The following is a 9,408-nucleotide window of genomic DNA, read 5'->3' as shown; positions in this document are numbered from 1 at the left end:
ATCCAGCACCACAGAAACATACGGTGGATAACGCCACCACCAAACTCACGCGGACCCCCACAGGACTTTTCGTTCCCTCTTTTGTGCGCTCACAGCAGTAATCCTCTCTAACCGGAGCCAGGCGGGCAGCCACGCCAAATCCCCGTGCTGAGCAGCCCGGCCCCAAGCAGTGACCGCCGGACTCTGCGTGTACCTCTTTCTTCCGGTGGTTTGGTGGCGTGGCGAGAGGTACCACGCGGGCGAAGACCCCGCCAAGGGAGTTAGTTACTGGGGCTGTCTCTGCAGGTGCTCCCCCACGCTCTTGCCAGCAGGGTTGTGATCTGGAGAGGGCTGTTTGCTACCGGTTAGGCAACATGTACCCCAGAGCCTCCGTCACTAAAGCTTCCCAACGAGCCACCCCTTCCCTGAAATCTTTCTCTGTACGACACCTGAACACACTTTTATCATGAATGCCCCCAAGGTTCCCCTCCTCACCTCCAACTCATTTTTCTTTGTAACTTGAAGTTTCTCAGTCAGCAGAAGCCTTAATTTTCACTCCAAAAAAATCCATGCAGGATATAAGTGATTATGATTAAGGTGTTTTTAGTGTTCGTGAGGGCCAAGTAGATTAAATGGATTTAAAAAAATGAAACTTGTAAATGTTTTCCTTTGATGATAACACCGTGAGATAGATTTCCAGCTGTTTGGCTGCTTTAAACCTGGAAGTTGCCCTACCTGACTGTGGTTTGATTACTTACCCGGTTTAATTGAATCTTCGGAGTTTATAGCACTTGGCTTGGAAACAACTACAGCAAGATCTGTGTAATATAATCTTCCCTACCTGCTGATGGGTGTCAGTGCCCCAAACAACCTCACAGCGCACTCCCGTTGGGAGCGCCTACAACATCCCCTCGCTTTGGTGCTGCGCCTGTGCTGGGGAAATCCAAATTAACCAGAGGACCCTCCATGCACCCCTGCCCAGCTCTGCTTCCGAGGGCAACTGGGTGAAGCAAGCTCTATACCCCCAGAGCAACATGCTGGCACGGCCTCTAAATTTTTTCTGTAGTTCCGTGCATAGCCTGAGTCACCCCGGGTGCGGGTCCCAGCCTGGGGACTCTCTCCCCAGGAGAGCGTCCTGCCCCACCTGCCTCCACCTCGCGGGCAGCCGCCCCTGCCCAGGCCTTTATCAGGCCCACAGCCCTTCCTCGCTTTCACTTTCAACAGAGACATGTTTCTCCAAGGTAACAAGAAGAGCAAAGCCTGACATTGTTTCACCCTGGTACTTGGTCGGTGTTTTCATTCGGGCATGAAAGGAGGCCAGAAACCTCCGTCCAGGATATTTCGGTGCTGCCCAGTGTGGGAGGCAAGGGTGTGGGGGAAGGGACTCCAGAACATTTTGGAAAGGACGGAGACTTTCCAGGCTAGCGTGAACCGTTCGTGTGTAGGACACAGATAACGGACTATAAGCATGACTTGCTGGTGCTGCAGACAATGTGATCTTAAAGGTCAGCTATGGTCTCTCAGGTTATTTTTTGTTAGTCCCTTTTGTGTCCAATAACAAAGCAGAGCTGTTAATGGGTTTAGATGCTGCACGTTGTGATGCTGCCACTGTACCGCTTCATTTGGGTTTTGGGATACAGATGTACTTCTGGCTTACTCTTCTTCATTTTTGCTGTTCCTCTGAGAGTCGCTCTAGCCTGACCATAATCTGCATTTTGTCAGGTTACATACAACTAGTAACATGAAAAATATCTTTCAGCATCTGTGTAAAACAGGTATCATCCGATGTATCCATAAATGTGACACTGTTCCTCAAAGGCTGCAGGTACATTTCACCTCTTCCTTTAACCTAGTTTTGACCATTTGTAGCTAATGCGAATGGACGTACCCCTCGTGTTTCCTATTCAGCAGCCCTGTAGGCTCTCCTGGTCATGTTGATGCTTGCCATGACTCTCAGTTGAGGTCTTACAGCTTCTGCCAAGCGACCTTGAAGATCTCAGGATTTCTGAGAAGCCTTGCCTTTTGTTTTTCTTTGGTAAGGCAGAGAATTTTGCCCTAGACCACTGTGAGAGGGGAGGGGTATCAAACTCCCAGGTAAGTAGCTTTCAAATTAGTAAGAAACTGGTCCAAACTTTCACTCAATAATCATTTATTGTCCCAGAGTCTGTGTCTCTTCAACCCCCCTCCCCCCATTTTAAACTATCTTGTGAGAATCCTGTGTCCCCAACGCTAGCCAAAGCAATTGTCCTGAAATCTGCAAGTCTTCCCCAACACTACAAAGCTCTTTCCTCCGCTTCCAGATTTCTGAAAAGTCTCCATGGCAAGCTAAGGAAATCTAAATGATCCATTTCCATTGTTGCTTTCTTCATCATGCCCCCCCCCCCATTCTATTTTTTTGTTTTGCTTTGTTTTTTCACAGAGAAGCATGAGCTTATTTGTTTAGCACAATGAAAGTATCTTTGCTTTGATGTCAGACATGGAAGAAAATGACGTAAGAAATAGTCTCCTCGTCTTGTGGAGAAGAGGCAAGAGCCGCTCCTGTCATGTCCAAGAAGCTGCTCCTGCAGCAAACAAATGCCACTGGAACAAGAGGCAGAGGGAGACTTGCACACAGAGAATTTGGGAGCATACAACCAGAGTAAGATCAAGATCCACTGAACAGACGACGGGTGCTTCTTTTTTGAGAACAACATTCTAGTGTCAATGGAGGATCCAGTCTCTCTAACAGCCACCTAGGTGAGGACTGCCCGTACGCCAGCATGACTCTGCATCTACTTCCCGTTAGAAGAACAGCAGTTCAGACTTCGCTCTGCACTCGTCATGAGCCTCGTCTCCTGTTTTGCCAGGAGAAGGAGGGGGCAGGGTGAATGGTGCGGCCGTGCAGCCAGAGCCACACCACGTCAGCCAGACGTGCACGGTGCATGCAGCATGGGTAGCAGCAGAGAACTGGGGGGGGGGGGGAAGAGAGAGGAGGTTGGGGATTGCTCAGCCCCCTGTAAATCTGAACTGTTGATCTCTATCTCCGTATGCTTTGCTAGTTTGCTTGCTTTAAAAAACATCACAGACATACTTGGTACTGACACCTATAGCTAAGGTTACTCGATATTTTCCATCACAAGTCTGTTTTCAGTTACTCAGAACTTTGCCAGACATCAGACATTCAGATTCGAATTTTCCATGTTTGTCTTCACCTTTTTTCCCTGAAGATGGAGGCATTTAGTAAGATGTAAGAAACTAAGTAAGGTGTAAGAAATGTTATTTTGCAATTGTAAAAATTTGACTTTGCAACATTACCAGTCTTTCAACATAGAATTTTTTATATCATGAATAATGAAAGCTGGAAGCGATACCCAAAAGTTAAGGATCCTTATTAGTTACCATTTTTAGGTTTCCATTTCCCTAAAGTGCCTTAGATAGATGCCCTGCTCCCCTCTTCATGAAAAAAACGGTTGGATCCAGTCAGAGAAGAAGCAAGCGTGGTCTCAAAGGGACTGCAATAACGGCCTACTGGTTCGAGCTGCCTGGATTGCAATTCTATGATACCTATTTTTGCATCCTGTATTAAAGCTGGTGCATGCTGGCAAAAATCACTAACACTGAAACACATCTCCTCTTGAGCTCAGTTAGCAGAAATACTGAAAAAACAGGCTGGGACAGAATTCTCCTTCATCTCCTACCTCCAGCTGCATCTGGGAGAGGCGTTTCCAGCACTGCAGCCAGCAACAACTGTGCTACAGTGCAAATAAGCCTAGAGGTTGTATACCCCATTCGCCTGGGTGCGAACCCCACTGCTGCTGAGCAGAGCTGATGGGCTCGGGTTTGCTTGAGAGGAGGACATGCGAGACTCAAATCTCAATGGTGGTACCTACTAAGCCACCTTCAGCTCAAAACCAGCCAGAGGTTTGCAAAGCTGCTAGAGACACGAGTGTCTGGAGGAGGTTTTCTCATGTCCCGTAACAGGCAACAACCAGCCAGGTAACTTTGGGGCTGTGCCCTCAGCGCAGAAACCAATGATCACGTATCAGGTCCTGCTCCAAGATGAAATGCTCAGGGACGGGTCTTTTTGTGCCATGCCTGTGCACGTATCTTGAAGTTGCCAACTCCTAGGTTTGTGACGCTTGGACTCACACAAGTTTTTCTTAAAAAAGATGCATTTGGAACCGAACAAATGTTTAAGTGCCTTTCTTATTGCGAGGCATTGGGATGCTTTGGAGCCCGTTTGAAGGGCTGGTTTTTTCTCCCGTCCTCAACTGGGAAGGCAATAGAATTTGCTTTGAGAGCAAGCAGAAGCCTGCAGACTCCTGAAGGCGGGAGCGCCTAACGGCAGCCTCACCATCCTGGGGACCCAACCGAGGATTTCTATAAAACCCACGTGAAGTTGGCAGCCATGGCCCCCACCATGGTTTTCTCTCTGCCTGTGTCTGATGTGTCCCTGCGTTTGCATCCTCCTGTCGTGCTTCCCCGTCTCTCTGCCCTCCCTGCCTCCCCTGAGGAGCGGCAGGAGGAAGCCCCCAGCAGCCCTCCTGGGCAGCCCCACCCTGCCGAGCCGGCCGCATCCCATAATAGTTCACAAAGGCGAGTCCATCCCATAATAGCCACCCACGGGAAATGCTCCATAGCAACCACCCCCCCACCCCACCCCCACCCCGTGGAGCAGCCATCCCATAATACCCTGCCGGCTTTATTGGTTATGACTGCTGAGAGGCAGAGAAGGGGGGAGCCGGGGCGAGGGGCCCCGGGGCGGGCGGGACGGAGGCACCGGCTGGAGGCCTCGGGCGAGCGGCGGGACGGGGGGCAGCGGGGCCGCGGAGCGGAGCGGGGGGGTCCCAGCGGGAAGCCTGTCTGGGGCTGTAACCTCCCCCCCCCCCCGCCCCGGGCTGCACCGACATCCCATAATAACTCCCTCCCTCCCCCCCTCCCTCGGACCGCTGCATCCCATAATATTTCCCAGGGAGGCAGCCCGCCGTAGGTACAGAGGCATCCCATAATAGTCGCCCGGTCACACGCGCTGGGAATGGTGCCATCCCATAATACTCCCCCCTCTCCCCTCACGCCGGCTGCGGCGGGCCCTGCCATCCCATAATAGCCGCCTGCTCGCCCCCCCCACCCCCCCGCCTCACGGGGCATCCTCATCCCGTAATGCTCTCCCGGCGGCGGGGGGGGCTGCCATCCCATAATACTCCCTGCCACCCACCTGCCCCCCTCCGGTCGCGGGAGGCCTCGCCATCCCATAATAGTCGCGGCTCGCCCTCCCCCGCCGCAGAAGGCCTCGCCATCCCATAATACCCGCCGCTTGCCCTCCCCCTTCCCCCCCCCACCCCCAGCCCGGGCCTCGCCATCCCATAATAGCCGCGGCTGAGGCCTGACCCCGTGGGCCGGACCCCGGCGGCCCCGTTCGGCTCGGCGGCTGCCCGGCCGGGCTCCCCGCCGGCTCCCCGCGCCCTCTCCGTCTCTCTGCTCCCCCCGCCATCGGGCTGCCTCACCCCGGCCTCGCCGCCCGGCTCTGGGCCGGCTTCACCCTCGCCTGGCGGGTGGGCGGCCCTGCCAGCGCCCCTGGGCCCACCGCCGCCCCAGCTCTCTGGGGCTGCCCGCCTCGCCCCAGGGCTTCCCAGAGCCTCGCCCGGGGTGCCCCCCACCTGCGCTGGGCCCCTTGCCCTGGTGCCTTCCCCACCCAGCCCTCGTCCTCTGCCCCCTCGGCCCGGGCGCTGCCCGCTGTCCCCTGGTCACCCTCGAGTCAGCAGAAAAGGACAAAGCCGGAGCAAGCACCGCATCGTGTCGCTCAACGGCAAGGTGGTCGCGTGCCCGCGGCTGGTCCGGACAGAGCCGCCGCTGCCGTGGGGCCTGGGGCCACGCTGGTGTGGCCTTAATGACCACTGAGCCCTGACCTAGTTTGCCGGGTGCTGTGCCGCCGTCCAGAAGGCCTCCCGCTCCTCGCCTGTGGCCACCGCGTGCAGCGTTTCGGTCGGCTCGCAGAAAGCTTTGCTATGCGCTCGCATCTGCGTTACCGCGCCACTGCTGTGGAAGGTAACCCCTCATCTTGCCCTCCGCTCACGTGAGCGTGAGCCTATTTTACTGCTGAACATGGTTTTTACCATTGTCTTCGGGTTTTGCTTTCAGCCCCATCGCTGCTTTTGTGCCCCTATTGTATTTAGTGTTTATTATGGGCTCGTGGTAGCGTTTCTGAGCTTCTCAGTGGTTTTACTGGACATGTTCGCTACCCATCCTTATGAGAACAGCTCAGCACCTGCAACATTGACTTCTTGTTAAAGCCGGCAAAAGTGTCCCATTATCTGAGGGAGGAATAGAAAGTGTAAACCCCAAAAGCTGAAATAAGATGTAAAAGGTTTGCATGCAGAAAAGCACCAAAAAAATGTAATTTCCCACGCCCTGAATGGAGGCTCCAAAATGACAGACCGGGATTAAAACCATCTCGGTGGGCTGGGAAACAGTGATACGTGGTGGCAACGGAGCGAGGTGTTTCCTTGGCGGTAAATAGGGTGAGACGCAGTGAAGGCGCCCGCGTCCGTTCAGTCAGATCCCCGCAGAACACGCACGGGGATGAAGTTTTAGAGCAGCAGCAGCAAGTTTGGACACCGCTGCGAGGAAAGGCGGGAAGGATTCTGTTATCCAAGCGAGAAACCTGCCGCCGCTGCTTCAGCGGGAAGGCTCTCCACCCGGCCTCATCCTGGTGAAACTGGAGAAGGGGTCTGCCGGGAGCACGCCTACGGCCGCACGCCCACCAGCAACCCTGGCACTGGTCACCCTCACTGGCACTACTGGTGAGGTGTGGTCCCTTTGTCTGGTGGCTTTCCGGCGGCAGCGGCAGATGCAGAAGCCCCCTTTGCAAACTCCGTGTTTTACAGGGAGTCCCCCTGTGGCAGATCTGTTAACAGGGAAAGCGTCTGCAGGGGAGCGCAAGGCGGCGGAGGATGCAGCCTACAAAGTGCCGTGTGTTTTCTTCTGCCTGTCATACATTTTGTTCGCGGACGATCTTTTGGCATCGCTTAGAAACAAGCAAGCGAGCGAATGCACGCAGGACTCCATGGTCTTGGAGGAGCTCTGGACTCGGAGCCTGGAAGCACTGAGTGCTTTTGACAATCCTTCTCGCTCGCTGTTTTCCATGTTTCCGTGCGCTTGGGCACCCACTAAGTAGGTCTCTAATCTGCATCCTCAGGAAGATAGCTGTCTTTTGCTTCTTTTACACAGAAGGTAACTGAAAGGCCAAATGAGGTCATGTCAGACTGAGCTAACACAGAGCCTTAGTTTGCAACGTATGGTCCGTACTATACCATCTGCATGTGATGTGTTTAGATCAACGTTACATCTGTTCAGTAAAACATTGAGAACGCGTAATGCAGAGAAGGAACTTAAACTGCTCCAAGCCTGGCTTTAATTGGATAGATCCGTGGTTTGGGCACATGCTCACTTAGTGGAAATCCATCACAGTTTGGGTGCTCCTGTCCCCTGGGTGTCCACTACTGACCCACTGCAGCAGAAGTTGCTCCTTTCGGCTCTGTCGCCAGAGCAGAAGGTGTGCATGCTCGCTGCCTGCTCCAGCGCGAAGTCCAGCACTTCACAGCATGACAGCTGCAGGAGGAGGTCTGAGCTGGTCCGACCTCAGCGGCCGTACTTGGACCCCACCGGGGCATCCCGCTTTTCAGGGCCTGCCTGCCCCGCCAGCAGCTGTTTCCTCCTCTCCCCTGCACGCCCTCCTTCCTCTCCTGCCGTCCTCCTCAGCCCCCACAGCAGGTCCTGTGCCGTGCAGCCTTCCCCCTCTTGCGCCTTTCACAGAGAAAGAGGGAAACTGCCTCAGCCGGGCTGCTGCCCCAGGGAGCAGGAGCCGTGTTGCTGCAGGGGCAAGAGCTGCCGCTCAGCGCCTGCGTGCTGCAAGCAGGCACAGGAGGGGCATTAGCGTCCTGGGCGGCGAGCCACGCCAGCTCGCAGGCTCTCAGTTTGATTGCACTAAATGAACAGGTGCCTCATCCTTTACTTTAAGAACTCACCAAATTTAATTATACCACTTCAAAATGTTCCATCTTAGGTGAGGCTTGAACATGTCCACATGAGCGGTTTTCAGAGGTGTAACGAGACTGTTTTTAAATGGATTGATTTACGCTGGTGACACTGCTAACAGACAAACCATATTATGAAAAACTCCAGGTTTCAGGTTTGCCCTTCTCTCTTTCCAAAGAAATATTGCAGGCTTTGTGTGTAAAGTGGCTGTTTTCAGCCATCAGGCCTCATTTCTCCATCTGCCTCGCAATTCAGACAAAGCTTCTGAGAAGGCATGATCTACGGCAAAGCAAGTGCCATATTCCTGCCGTATTCTGAAGTTGCTAGGGATAGCAATGTGACTGATCCCAGAGTGGCAAGTTCAAACTGCAGATGAACCAAGGAGAAAGTTACCAGCAGAGCTGGAATTAGACTGTCTGGGCATTCCTACTGTAAACCATTCAGTTGCTTATAACTTTTATGATTGGAGCTGAAATTTTCCATTCTGGCTGTCTGGCTATATCTGATTTTTTTTTAATTTTTTTTTTTTTTTTTAAGTATGGCTTCAGCCTGAACATTTAATCTACTCAGGGGAAAAAAAAAAACAGAGAAAAACATTTTGGTTTAGGCTGTTAAAATACAAGTTAAAAAGAACAGCCCTTTACTATGAACAGCTCCAGCCCAACTGCTTCAGAGGAGGAAGCTGAAGTCTATGAAGGAGACCTGTCCTCGCATCAGAGCTACGCTACTGACTATCCCCCAAAAAATCCATGCAAAATTTGATAATTCTTTAATGATAAGCCTTTAAAAAAAAAAATTAAAAATCCGGTTCACACAGGCTCTGTAGGGACACTTCAGACTTTCACCGTGCAGTTCTTCAAAGATCTTCCTTCACTGACCACTGCCTCACAAAGGTGGGGTAAGCATACGTGCATGTTCTGGGGCTGTGGGGGAAAGCCACCCATCTTCTGCAACCACCGCCCTGCCTGAGCTAATGGAGCAAGCACCCAGTCACTGTTGCCTGCTCTGGGTCCAGACAGGGTGAAGGAAGAGCAGGTGAGCGCAAGGAGGACAGCAAGTCCCTTGGGGAAGGGAAGCACGGAGAATAGATGAGGGCAAGGAGCCTAATGATGCTAGAACTGGTGTGGGGTTAAGACAGAAGGAGTTACTGGAACACGAAGGGGTGGAAAAGGGAGAAAAGAGCCTTGACTGGCTGAATAACATGGCTAGATTGAAAATCAGAGTACATGAGGTTAAAAAAAGTAAAGACTGATAGCTATAGTGGAAGCAGGGCCTAGAGAGAGGGAAGACTAGGACAAGTTGAACAAACAAGCTAGTCTTGGGAGCCGTGGAGAAAGCAGGAGTAAGGAGCCAGTGGAATGAGGACAAAAGGAGACCTAAAGGTGGTGGGAAGGGTATAACCACCCTGGACTGGAA

The sequence above is a fragment of the Calonectris borealis genome, chromosome 1 (genome assembly GCF_964195595.1).
Source record: "Calonectris borealis chromosome 1, bCalBor7.hap1.2, whole genome shotgun sequence".
In the NCBI taxonomy this organism is placed as follows: Eukaryota; Metazoa; Chordata; class Aves; order Procellariiformes; family Procellariidae; genus Calonectris; species Calonectris borealis.
Note: the sequence above shows the minus strand (reverse complement) of the source record.